The 13,445-nt window shown below is 36.8% G+C and overlaps 1 protein-coding gene across 10 annotated transcripts in view; it reads right to left on the bottom strand.

The window, feature by feature from the left end:
- NRXN1 (neurexin 1) overlaps positions 1-13,445 on the bottom strand; it is a 672,393-nt gene that overhangs the window by 429,134 nt on the left and 229,814 nt on the right. The gene's annotated exons all lie outside the window — the stretch shown is intronic.

The following is a 13,445-nucleotide window of genomic DNA, read 5'->3' as shown; positions in this document are numbered from 1 at the left end:
GAGTATTCAATATTTAAAAGTAGAGGCCTGAAATCAACCTCTTACAGCTTAAAAAAAATCTAACAAGAACAGGCAGAAAGAGAGAAAAATTCTTGTTTACTGTGTGAAAACTTTCCTTAGTGTTTATTTCATAGGGTGAGAATGAGAAAATGAGTATAAGAGAAAAAGAAAAATTAGTTGAAAATCTCTCTGATCAAGACTGAAACAGAAATTCAGTGTCATTATTTCAATATAAGGAACGTATCATCCACAAATGTACATTGTTTTTCTCCTATAGCATTCTTTCACTCTTTAACACCTTTCAACAGACAAGGCTAAAGTTGTTAAAAATACATTGTTCTTTCAGAAAAATGACCCTCTTCTCTATATACCAGTCAAAAGGCTGATGCTCTTGCTCACATTAAATAAAACAGCACATGAGAGAAAAGACATCAGACCAATTCCAATTGGCACAATCCTGATGTGACTGACATGCAAGATTCCTACACTTCGGACTACAGAAAGTAAAAATGTTGGAATGGTGATCATTTACAAATGTTGTAGCTGATCCTCCCTCCTTGGCTCCAGAATTAGTGGTCAGAAAGGAGCAGGCCAAAGCAGCTTGGGAAGTTGATTTTGTCTTAAGAGTTTTTTTTGGAGGGTTATAAGTACAGGCTCTGAATGGTTTTTCTTAAGAGGACAAAACACAAACTGTGCTCTTGTGACATTTGCAGGAAGGAAGTCTAACAAACTTCAAATGTTTCATATTTCAAATGAATCTGCATTACCTACTTGGCAGAAATACAGTGAATAAAGACTTGAAAAACCTACTAGCAGGACAATTACAAAACTGGAGCTTGAAGCAGAGAGAGACCACATGGTTTCAAGGTACATAAAGATACATAAAAATATACATAAAATGTTGATATCTTAACTTCCATGTTCACCTATTATTTGGAAATGTTCCCACTGAAATGTGGGTTTCCTGTCTGTTGACATCACAATATTCCCTTGTCCTGTCTATACAATTCTGAGGTGAGGAATATTCCTTATACTGTCCCACTATTGTGTTTTACTGAGCCCACAACACTTTCCCTGCATTTGAGGCCCCATTTACTCCTGCCTTTATAATTCTTTGTTGGGCCATTTACTTGGCAGAAATACAGTGATTTTGCTTGGCACACTTACCCTTCCATAGTAAAAATGAATAAATAACCAGGGACAAGTGTGGACATGCAGTATTAATATTCTTCTAGTTCAAAGCAGCACAAACAAAAGTAATTCAAGAATAAAAGAAGTTAAAGCACTCATTTAACATGACCAAAGGTATTGATGTACTTAACCAAAGTCATCTCAGGCCAGCTGAAACTATTTTCAAATTTAGCTTAGTGTTGTCTGGGGAAAAGAAATTAGCATTAAAAATACATATGCAGAGTTGTTTAATTTCTATGAAGTAAATCGTGATTTTGTTTCAAAAATGTGTTTAAAACTTAGCTTCTTAGAGATTTGAAAAACAAACCTCCAAGGAAACAAGAAAAGAATTTTTGTATTTAGCCTTATTTAGCCTGATGGTAGAAGGTAGACAAAGCTCAACTTTCATGCTTGCTTAAATTAGTCAGCATTTTAAACACTTGATTTCTATGTTGACTCAATTAGAGTCGATGTGCAAATCTTAAAGATACTTTTTTATTTCAGAGAGAACTTCACAAATTCTGACTAGATCACACCAGCCTAGATTACCATTCTGACTAGATTATACCAGCTGTTGAAATGTCCAAAACTCTGCAACAGGAGGTGTGCAAGGCAGAACTATCTTCTAAGTGCTGACATGAATATAAATTGTATTGCACAGAAATAAAAACCTGACATCTCTGTTGTGCCTAACAAAAATATATGGGCCACAAGAATGACAGTAAATACTTTTTCTTCACTCATACTAGAGAAATTTCAAAAGGATTTTCAACCACAGCTAGGCATTGTGGGCAGAAGCAAAGTATATTTATATAATTATGCCAATTAAGTATGGAAAGATAATTTTATTTCAATACCAGTTATTATTTATATTAAATACTAATATTGTATTGCAGCATGTGGAATTGTTTTGATAAGTGATCTCTGTATGCAAATACTTCCAGCCAGTCGAGGGGGAAAACAAGGGTGTGAGCCTTAAAGCTCAATACTTACATGAACATCACCAGGAAAAAAACAGGAGCAGTCCAGAACCTCTGTCCTCATGGTCTTGGCCATTAGTCACGCTTTTTCTAGCACTGTTATATTAATACAGAATTGCCTAAATATCAGAGCACTGTTCTATCATCAGAACAAATCAATTTCACACAGCATCACGACTCCAGCAAGGCAGACAGGCAGAGAATTCCCTATGAGCTGGTGCTGACTGTACTCACCCAAGAAGGTAGAATAGAAATTTTATTTTCCCAAAGAACCAAACCCTCCCTCCCACATTCTGCACACACCATCACAGCTCCTGGCCATGCTTTGTAAGAAGTCACTGTCACTGCTCTGTGATCAACCAGCTCCTCCTACAAAGCCCATTGAGTCAGACCTTCCAGAGCAGGAGGGTGAAGGTATGCTGAATTTCTTAATTTCAGGCAAATGCACTCACAAAGAACATCACAAGCTGACACATAAATGTGTCAGAACTAAGATCTAAGCAACAAAACCTGGGTAAGCACTCATGAGATGGAAAAGAAAAAAGCCTTTAAAAACAACTTTATAGAATTTAAGTCAACTTCCAGCATCTCTATGACACCTCCAGACACCACCTTCATGGACAGAAACTGCTGACTTGCAGATTTCAGGATAGAAAATTTGTATTTCACATACATATGTATATACATATTTAATAGATTAGTAATAGGAATAAGACTTATGAATGAATAAAAAGTGAAAATATGTATGTGAGAAAGCGGCAGCAGAACTCTCAGGGTAAAAGGAATGGTGTTTCTGGTTAAAGAACACTTTTTCAGGGAAACCACTCCCAGGACATCATTCCCATATGCAAAACCAATAAAAAGCTGTTTCTGTTGAGGCAGGTGCTCCGACAGGACACAGCACAGACACCCCAATCTGACAACAGGCAGCACACTTGCAGTCTATCACACCAGCTCATTTTCCTGCTAGTGGAACACAGGGAGACATATGGCACACGCACCCTCCCAACAGAAAACAGGCAGCGGTTGCTGCTCGTTGTTTGAGAGCTACAGAGCCTGAAGTAAGCAAAAATCTGAAGCAAAGTAACCACCGTAACAACCGCTGACTTATGAACATGAGGACAAAGCAGCAGACCAAAAAGTGGTTTGTCACTGTCAGCAAAGGGAGCCCAAGAGATGCAGTGAGTGCTTCTCACGCAGCACAGCCTTGGCTTTGTGCTGAGCACCAGAATTCCAGGCCAGACCACTCAGGTATTCTGATGGAAAAGTTGGTGAGAGTGAGTGAATGAGTGAAATCTGCGGGGTACAACTGTGACCTGATTAAATAATTTACTTAGACATTTTGCTACTTAAAACCAAAGCAACAACAACACCACTGAAAAAACAAAACCCAAACAAACAACCCCAAAAAAATCACTCTGCCTCTCTCAAAGGCTTGCACAGCTTGCTTTGGATACTGAACTCCTCGATCAGGTTTGACTAAAAACTAGCAAAGCCTAGGGTAAATCTACAACAGCAGAACTCCAGTGTCTTAAACAGAAGCCAAATGGTTCTTCTGAATTAGCATCTCTGTATTTCACTGAAATGAAGCAGAAACCAAGAAAATTAAAGATTATAAAAATCAATTACCACAGAAATTTAGCATGCAAAGAATCCATACTTCACTCCCCCCCAAAAAATATTTTTGTGGTTTGTATTCAAAGTTTTTCTTCAGGCCCTCCCTCAATTTCTCTCTGAAATGCATATTGCTTATTTGTTTGTAAATAAGTTGATTTTAAAAGCATTAATTGAATTACATACAGAAATCTGCTATTTATTTATTAATTTGTGTCATGCCCCAAAAACCCTGAACAAAAAACTGTCAGTCTGGAACTTACAATTCCCAAGATCATTAGAACATGAAACCTTTCCTTTTGGACACATTCAATGTTATAATGATTGCAAAGGTCTGTTAAAGTACAATTCCAGGACTGGACAAAGCTAGTAGAGGACATTAAATAAATGGATATTATTGATGAAAAGAAATATCCTTTTAGGAAAAGTTAAATTACTGGAGGATTTGGAGGGAAAGTGAGACAAATTAAATGCAATCATTAGTAAAAACTTTGAGTGGTACGGCTTGGCCTTCAATTTAGAAAACCTAAACCATGAAAATGGCAGCACAAATTAAGATGCTTGCAGACAGCACTTTGTCCACAAGCAGAACATTTACAGAACACAGTAGCAGTTCAGGCCACCACTGAATTCAAGAGTCAGCAGTCATTTTCATAGTGCTGGGAATGGAGAAGGATTAAAGACAGCCTGGCTGGTTGGGTCACTGAGGTTGACATAAATCTCGAGTACCACGTGCTCCTGGAGTGAAGTGTTAAATCTCAATTTAGCAAACCCTCACATGCTTGTGGACAGTAAAGCTTCTGAGCTGCCAAGATGTAATAATTCAGGGGTCTGCTTACAAGACCTGCTTCTTTTCCTCATCAGTATCAACTGCTCATCCCTGCATTATATTTTCAATAGATATGCATTTTAAATACAAAACCAAAGTTGATTCAAATTCATTAAACTTTTAGTAGGCAGCTTTTTAAAAAATAATCTATATTTAATATAAACCAACATGCATCCATGTCTTATTTATTGCTGCAGGTGATGGAAAAGGCTTTAAATGTGGGCATCCAACTGATTCTTGTCAGCATGGTGCAATGCTGCACAAAAACATAAAAATCAGGAACCATGATTTCCAATCTTCCTGAGCCTCCAAACAATGCCCAATTGGTTCACTGTTGTATTCAGCAGTGACTTGGATTCATCTGTACCTAAAAGACTATTATGAAGCAGAGATCAAAGGCACATAGCTACTTTGATAAACAAAGGGCTAACAGGGGCCTTTCACAGATCACAAAACTGCTCATAGCAGCTGTAAAAAGAAATATTTTTTCCCTACTCTGACTCTTAATTTCTCCCTACACTTTTCTGGAGTTGTCCTTTTTTCAGATAATAGTTACAGAATCAAGAAAACTTATATTAAAAAGCATTCCCCCACCGTTGTCACTTGCCTGAAAACCTGTTTATGAATAAAAAAAAAAAATACAGTATAAATTGCCATGCAGTAACTCAAAGTACAGAATGTTCTTCAGCAAAGTAGCATTTCAAAGCATGTTATCATTCTATGTATACATATGACAGAAGAGGCATAATGTCAAGACATGACCTTTTCAAAAGAGAAAGATGGATGCATTGAGAAATATATCCTCCCCACTTCCACATTTACTTATGTAGCCTCTCTAGACAAAGTACACATATCTTCCAACTCCAGAATACACAGAATTTACTGTCTCTTCTCACTAAAAACTATAGTTATTTCCTTTAAATTCTGTGTCAGTGACTCTTCTCTCAAAATTATATCTGTGTTCACAAGAACAAAATCCCCCAGACCTTCAGTAACTAAGTAAGTAGTTGGCAAATATCTTTACAAAGACATCTCCATTGCAGTGCTTGCAAAACTTAGCATGTTATCTATGTTGTTTCAGGTTTGTTTCCTTGAACATTGAAATGGTTCCTTACATATTAACACATCAGCTTCTCTCTGCTAGTCCTGGCAAGATGAGATTTATTCATGTGCTATCCTTCAATACTGCTCTCCCAAGTCACTCAGGAGAGGACTCAGAACCCACAGATGTCCAGGAAAAAGTTGGCCAGACATTTCCCAAGAGTCAGCTTGCAACAGATACTAAATACTGCCATTAAGTATCACATATTTTCTGAGAACATCTTTTTCATATCCAAAATAAATATCTGAGAGCAGAACAATAACAGAAAAAGTGAGAAGCCAAATCAGCAAGCTAAAGATCGTGTGGAGAAGAGGAGCATGATTAAAAATTCATGTGAAACAAAAAGAAGCAGTATACCCAACAAGGCAGTACAAATGCAGAAATTGTGATTTTTTTTTTTTTTAGGCAGACAGAGGATGTCAGAATTAGAACAGTTGTAGAGAGATGATGGTATCAAATTTGCATTAGAATTCAAGCCTGAGCTTTCTTAACAAGTATAGAGTGGTTTCAGAGCAGAAGGCAGACAGCAACCATAGAACTAAAAAGAGACAGAAAAACCCCACAAAACCCCCCTCAAAAAAAAAAAAAAAACACCAAAAAAGCAACAATAAGCTAATTAAAAGAAAGAAGTTCAAGAAAGGGGGAAAATTACAGCAAATAATGTTTATCCTATTTGAAAATATGCATCTTCACTGAACTTTAAATATCATTACGATATAAGAATTTTCCTCAGGTGAAATAGTTGCATAGAACCTACAGCATGAATGAACAGCCAAGAAGAATGGGGAAAATTTTATCATTTTGAGCTATTTTACTCTACATTTTTCAGTGGTTTCAACATTTTAACATTATTTACATTCTAACATGTTAGAAACAGAGCTTCTTAAAACGTCCTGCTCATGTCAGAACTTTCCACTGCTTGGGAAAAAAACCTTTTTCTGTTCATTTAGGCACTTCTATTCTGCTTTCCAAAAACGGTCTCTCCCAGCAAACAAACATCCACTCATTTGCACAAAGAGCCACTCTGGAGGGATCCACAATAGATTTTTTCAATGCACACTTACACAGTACAGCTAAATACAATAGTGACATGCCAGATAAAGAAATTTGGAGAAACAAAGCTGAATGCGAACATTTGCTGGCAGAGAAATCACTGTTCCTGATATAGTCCCAAATAAAAAGTTTAGTCCCAGTTAGTACACTCATGATACAGGCTGTCCTCCACGTGCCCTCTCCTTTCAGCTCTTCACTGGGTCAGGAATTAACTTCCCACAGAGCCAAACACAAGCAATGCAAAATTTTAGTTTTAAACTAATATGAATAATAAACATAGTAATTAACTTCTAAAACAGACAGTAGGCCCTTAGCCTTCCATAAAAAAATGAGATAACTGTGACTCCAACTTCTTTTAGATTTCAATTCTTCAATAAACCTGCCCAGACACATTTCAATAAAGGCTGAAATGCTGGTATCACCTATAACTGCATCAGCAGTCATGGAACAACACAAGCCATACTTACCACCAAACCTATGCACACCTAAAATTTGGCCAAGATTTTACTCACAACCTTTTGTTAGGGTTAGTTGGCTGGGTAACTTAGTTCTCTAGTAACATTTACAGTAAACCATGCTAATATTTTTGACAGATTTTCCCAGAATTCACTTGATGACACTCATTGTTTAAAAAGCATTGACTATGAAGCGAAAGAGCTGTTTTAAAGCAGCTTTAGAAGGTCTCAAACCCTTAGAGCATCACTGATTATTTACAACATATAAAAGGATGAGGAACAGAGATGCATTGAAATATTAAAGTAATCTAAGTAAAGTTGGTCTGACTTTTTCAGTGGGGATTTAATTATCTCTTGACTTTTTTCCTTCCTTTTGCCATTCCTTAAACTTAAGTCATGTTTTATTCAATTTTAATAAAGATATTAAAATGAAGACAATTTGGACAACCCAAACCATGACAACAAAATATATTGTTGTTCCTCTTGCAAAAGGATTGGTCCTCTAAACATTACCCCCTTTCCCCCTCTTCCTTGCTCAAAGTTACATCTCAGAGGTTTTGGGGAAATAGTGTTTAGAACAAAATGAAATTCTGTACTTGAAAATGCATATGCAGCTTTATGAGACTTGGGACAGGCCTGAAAGTTGTAATTTTTTATCTTTACCTTAATCCTCACAATAACACATATGTTGATCTGCTGCACACCTGTCCACAAGTGTGGAAAACAGAGAACTTCATGTAAATATCTAAGGCATATGGGGGTTTGTCAGTTTAAATTTATGTATTAAGTATTACGCAAAGCTTTAGTGGAACACTTATTTTTAGACTAGGCCCAGCTCTGCATACAGAAATAAAATACCTAATCTCCAAAACATTTATTTTGCCACCACCATTACCTTCTGGCATTACCAGAAGGTCAAAGTCAGAGTGAGGTTCTGTAAAAAAAAAAGTAAGATCATCTTTGCACAGAGTAGGTTTTGGTCTGTCCAATATGCCCTTTCCTAGGCTAGGGAAGTGACTGACAGTGGTGCACAAACTCTAACCTGCAGAACTGGCACTCCTCTGGCCTCATTTCCCACCTCAGACAAAGGACTTACTGCAGGCTCTGCTCTTCAATGTCACAGCAAAGCTTTGTACCATGATGCCTTCTTACACTGCTGGATAAACACAGCCAAACACCTCGGCCTTCCATTTTACTTCACTTTCAGAAATTGTGAGCATGGATCACAGGAAAACATTAACTTCCCTGTGAAATAATGCTGACTCAAACAGCTATTTCTTTTTAAAACAGGTTTCCGCATCATTCTCCTGAGTGTGGCTAACATGAGGATGTAAATGCTTAAATTGCATCTATTTGGGCTTCATTAAAACAGCATTTATCAGTTTGTTTGCAACACAGGTAGGTATAAGCAGTATGATCTTGACTATGTCAATGCAAGCCAGCAAAGACAGTCTTAAAAATGCTACATTCCTTATCCTAGGAAATGGTTAAGTTCAGTCCTAAAATGTCTTGGAAAACTGCTTTTCAGCAAGTCTGTTATATTAAATGGATTACTATATCTAAGGAAAACCCCAAACAAATTAATAACCCCACAGAACAGATCCAAGACAGAAAAAATAATCTTATTTCAGAGAAGATGCTATCAGAAAACTGTCCTCTCATCATACATATTGAAAAGTGTCCAGAAGACACTCATGCTACAGTACAACAATGTTCTTGTTTATAGAAGTACCCAGAGCAAGATACATCTTAATCATTTATAAATTATCCAGGTGGTGACAGATCAAAGTCAACTAAGGCAAAAGGTTTGGGGCATGAAAAAAAATTAATTTTTTTGCATATGGAAGCGACAACAATATTAGACAATGCAGGATTTGAGAAAATTCTTTGCAAAACTAGTTGAAAACTACTGTTATTTTTGAGATCTTTAAATAAATGAACACCATTTAAAAGCGGATTAACCACCACACAAACAAAAATGTTGCATACTAGTTACAAATAATGAGGAAGAGGATTGAAATCAAAACACAGAATTCAGATTCTCAAATACAGTTTGTTCAGGCCTCAATTTCTGGTGTTATTACTGCCAGAGAAAATGATGGCAGGAGGATTTTCCTGGGAAGATCCTTCAGTTTCCTAGACCAAAATGTTTAAAAAGAAATAATGCATCCATCTGGATCTTTTCATCCATCAGGGCAAATCTTACCTCTTGGAACTGAACTACAACAATACATCTCTTACAGTAAGTAGCAGGCAGTTGATGAGCCAGTTGGAGCACACAGAAGTGTGAGAATTAAAATGTGTGAGGCTGCAATGGGGTTGTATCCCCTCTTTACTGCAAGTCTGTTAGTGCTTAATCCCCCAGTCCTCACTTCAGTCCTACCCCAGTGCTCTGAACTTAAAGTGAATTTACAGATACTCCACAAGGCAAGGAGAGAAAGGAACAGAATAATCTTTGGCAGCTCTCCAAATGGTGGCAACACCACTGCTGAGACCATTGTCGTGGTAGTGGTACAGCTACAGCTACGTTACAGGTGGCACAGCTTGGAAGATTTGGTTTATGACCAAAACATTTGGTAGTTTTGGTAGAACTGTACCTTGTGTTGTCCTTGGAAGCACTGAGCTCACTGAACAGATACAAAGATACAGTGAAATCAATGCAACTGAGCACTGATTTACTAAGCAAACACACAGCTGACCAAGCCACCTCAGAGTCACACCTCAAGTACTTCAGGACCAGTTTGAGTAACATGTACATAGTGCATCCTCAGATGTGAGCAGAAGTTCTTCAAATACTATCCAGATATATCTTCTGCATGGAAAGAATATTTGGAGTCAAATGTGGACATATGGAGATGAAGACTAACACAATCTGCTTGAGACTACCAATTCTGGGTACCACAGAAAATGACCTGCACAACTGAAAATTTATGTCTGTGAACTTTAGAAGTAATGCTAAATGCATGCAAGTTTGTAGGACTGGTGATTTATTTAGTTTTATTTATCACTGAGCACAAAAACAGTTTTTACATTGATTCTAATTGAACACCACATTCTGAGCAATAAGGAGGCAAGCCAAAGGCCTAAAGTAACACTAAATGGATTCAGTTTGGGGTAAATTCCCTTCACACAAGTCTTGTTCCTGGACAGCAATTTCCTTTTACATTATTTATGACTAGTGAAATTAGTCACCATCATCCACATAATATTAATAAAATAAATGCAGTTTTTTCAGCATCCTATTAGCTCAGGACAACATGGTTCCTTGTATTTTTTCCCTATATTGCAATGAATATATAAAACACATATATTATTTTTATTACAGTAACATTCATTTGATGCTATTTGAATGCAGGGGAAAAAGGGTCAGGGCTTCTCAGTTTAAAGTACGTGAAGGAGCATTTGAGCGGTGCCAAGAACCAACAGAATTTTAGAAGTATAACGAACAATTTGAATGACATATTGGGATTTGAATGTTCAATCGATTTTATTCTTAGAAGCAGTTAAAAATAAAATTGTTTAAAACAGAAAGAAAAAAAGCAGCCCATCTAAAAACACACACAGCCTAAAAGAACTCCCTAGAAGGAAAAATTTAAGATGTTTTCTGAAAGGAGGCCCAGAGAATGAGTAAACTAAGATTGAAATCTAAGAGAAGTACAGCTAGGACAAGGAGAGTCTTGGGGAAAAGGAGGAGAAATGGTTTTGTTTTATCCCATTTCTACAGGGAAAAATCCAACCAAATCTACACCAGGTTATTTTGAATTTGTTGTTTTTGGTGAAGTTTCTGTTGATGTTTCATTTTGTTTTCTCAGTGGTCTCACATTCCTGAGCACCTGTATACAAGAAATTCTACTAAAAACTCTTCTTTGAAACTGTACTTTGCAATCTTATGCACCCCCTACCTCTTCAGCACAAGTAATTTTAACTCACAGAAAAATAGTCAAGTTGTCAAGAAAAACAAATCCACAAGTTTTTCTAAGAGCAAAATCAAAACCTTTAGAACAGAAGGATGGTTGAGAAAGTGACAGTTTCTGCATCATCTCAGCTATCAGACAAATATATTCTACATCTGCCTTTTTGACTAATCTCCTCCCTAGCAAACAAAGTGTAGTGCAAGCACAGTAGCCTCCTATATTTAGGTGTTTGTGGGCTTTAGGTAAGCAGTGCTAATATTAAGGCTCCTAAAGCTTTAATTATAATTCTTTGGGCATGTTATAAACCTTGAAAGCTTATGCTGATCAGTGAAGTTGAATACTTTTTGTGAGTTGGCTCAGGAAAGACAAAGCCTACACTAAACAGGAAAATGAAAATTGAGCTCCTTGATGACAGTTGACATAAAGCAGTTAGGAAATGTTCAGCAACTACAGTCATTGCATGATTTAGAGGAACCATTTTATCAGCAGTTTAAATGTGGGATCCAAAAGGGACATTTTCCCATCTACATGAAGGATGAATCTGTCTGACCTAAGAATCCCAGAAGCAGCCTGTAATAACCACACTATTGCTCCTGAACACACTTCCAAGTCTGATGTGAGGAAGCTAATCAGAACTGAAAGTAGAAGTGTCCTTTATAGCCCCACATCATTACAAGATGCTAGTGATGGACTTTTCTGTAACCTCGACTGTCAAAAAATTATAGCTGAGTCAACAGTGATCATTCAATTTATTCTTGGACTGCTGTATTTGTAGTAGGCATATTTTTCAAAAAAAACCACTTTCAAATAATGAAAAATGAGAATTAATGTCAACCAAGATGACAAATATACTTTTTTCTGTATTTTTCATTTGTTTGGAAGGAATCTGGAACCGTTTTCCATTCTATGTGTATATGAAATTCAATGTATTTGCACTAACAAAAACATGCAAGTAATAACTACAGTAACAACTCCTGGATGTTGCATACCATCAATAACAGTAATAATGTTGATTATCTGTGCAAACATCACTGAACACTGGATCAGTGTTCTACTTCATCAAATCTTTCAGCTTCATTATTGGGTAAATATGTCAAATATATTAAATGTATCACAAGAGTACTGGAGATGACCACAGATCTCCAGCTATGGGATGAAAATGAAACCACAGGTGTTGTGTATAACCACTGAGAAAATTGATCTCAGCCATGTGGTGCCCTAACCACAAAACTTTAGTCAACAGCTTCAAACTGACTGTGTAGTGTGGCTCTCATGAATACAAACCAGATCATTTAAAAGGAGAAGACACTGCTATTCTTCAGCCATTTTTTTTATTTACCACTTTCTTGTAAAATGCATAGAGGTAGGAACTTTCAGTTCAAATCTCCAACATTGAAATTTCTACTGGGAAATCAAGGATTTTTTAACATGTCTGAGATCATAAACCACCCTGGACATCCTGCTCCAAATTGAAGATTAGAGTTTGTTTCCAAAGGTGCTATATGGAATATTTTCTCAGTAAGTTGCATAACATTATTTATTGCCATGTGCCAAGACAGCATGATAAACCTCCTCTGGTAGAGAGTGGGTCACCTTGACCTGATTCATCTCCTATTTTATTATAATGCTAAGTAAAAAAGAGCACTTAGACCTCACACATCCTCTCAAGACGAGTGAAGCTATTTACCAAATTGCCTATATAAATCTATTATTGCATTGTCTCAGAAAGCTTAAGGACTAAGACGTCCTAGAACAGCAAGTGAAAGGTTGCTTTGCAGTTTAAATTATCTTGTCTCATGCTTGAGCATTACTCTACAGACTAAAATTCTGATCTTCCCTCTTTATTTACAGAGTAGATAAATTGAAAATGAACAAACAACAGCAAGTTCCAAAATCAAGACACTCACACTGAACTCCTTTCCCTCTTTACATAAAGTTTTAGTTATCTCCATTGGTCCCAACTATGGCAGGAAGATCTGACACAGACCTGTACAGAATTTCCAGATTATGTAGTAGTTAAAGTAATAAAAATATTTTTATAAATTTTAATAAATCTTCCATATAAACTAAGTCAAACAACTTGTGGTATAGACAGGGATTATAAGGAAGCAGCAAGGGTACATGCTCTACCTGTTCTGTTCACAGCAGAGGAAAGCTTTATTTCCTTTTCTAAGCTTGGCTACACAGCACTGCTCAGCTCCCATTTCTCTTTTGTGGCTCAGGCAACACTTCCCTTCTGCTGGAATTCCCTTTTACTTATCACAATTTACTCATCAGCTTAGCAAAGTTAAAAACTGTTACTGACCCTGTGATACGTGGTTTTTGTGT

The sequence above is a fragment of the Onychostruthus taczanowskii genome, unplaced genomic scaffold (assembly GCF_017590055.1).
Source record: "Onychostruthus taczanowskii isolate IOZ18803 unplaced genomic scaffold, ASM1759005v1 scaffold80, whole genome shotgun sequence".
Lineage (NCBI taxonomy): Eukaryota > Metazoa > Chordata > Aves > Passeriformes > Passeridae > Onychostruthus > Onychostruthus taczanowskii.
This window is presented reverse-complemented; position numbering and strand designations above follow the sequence as displayed.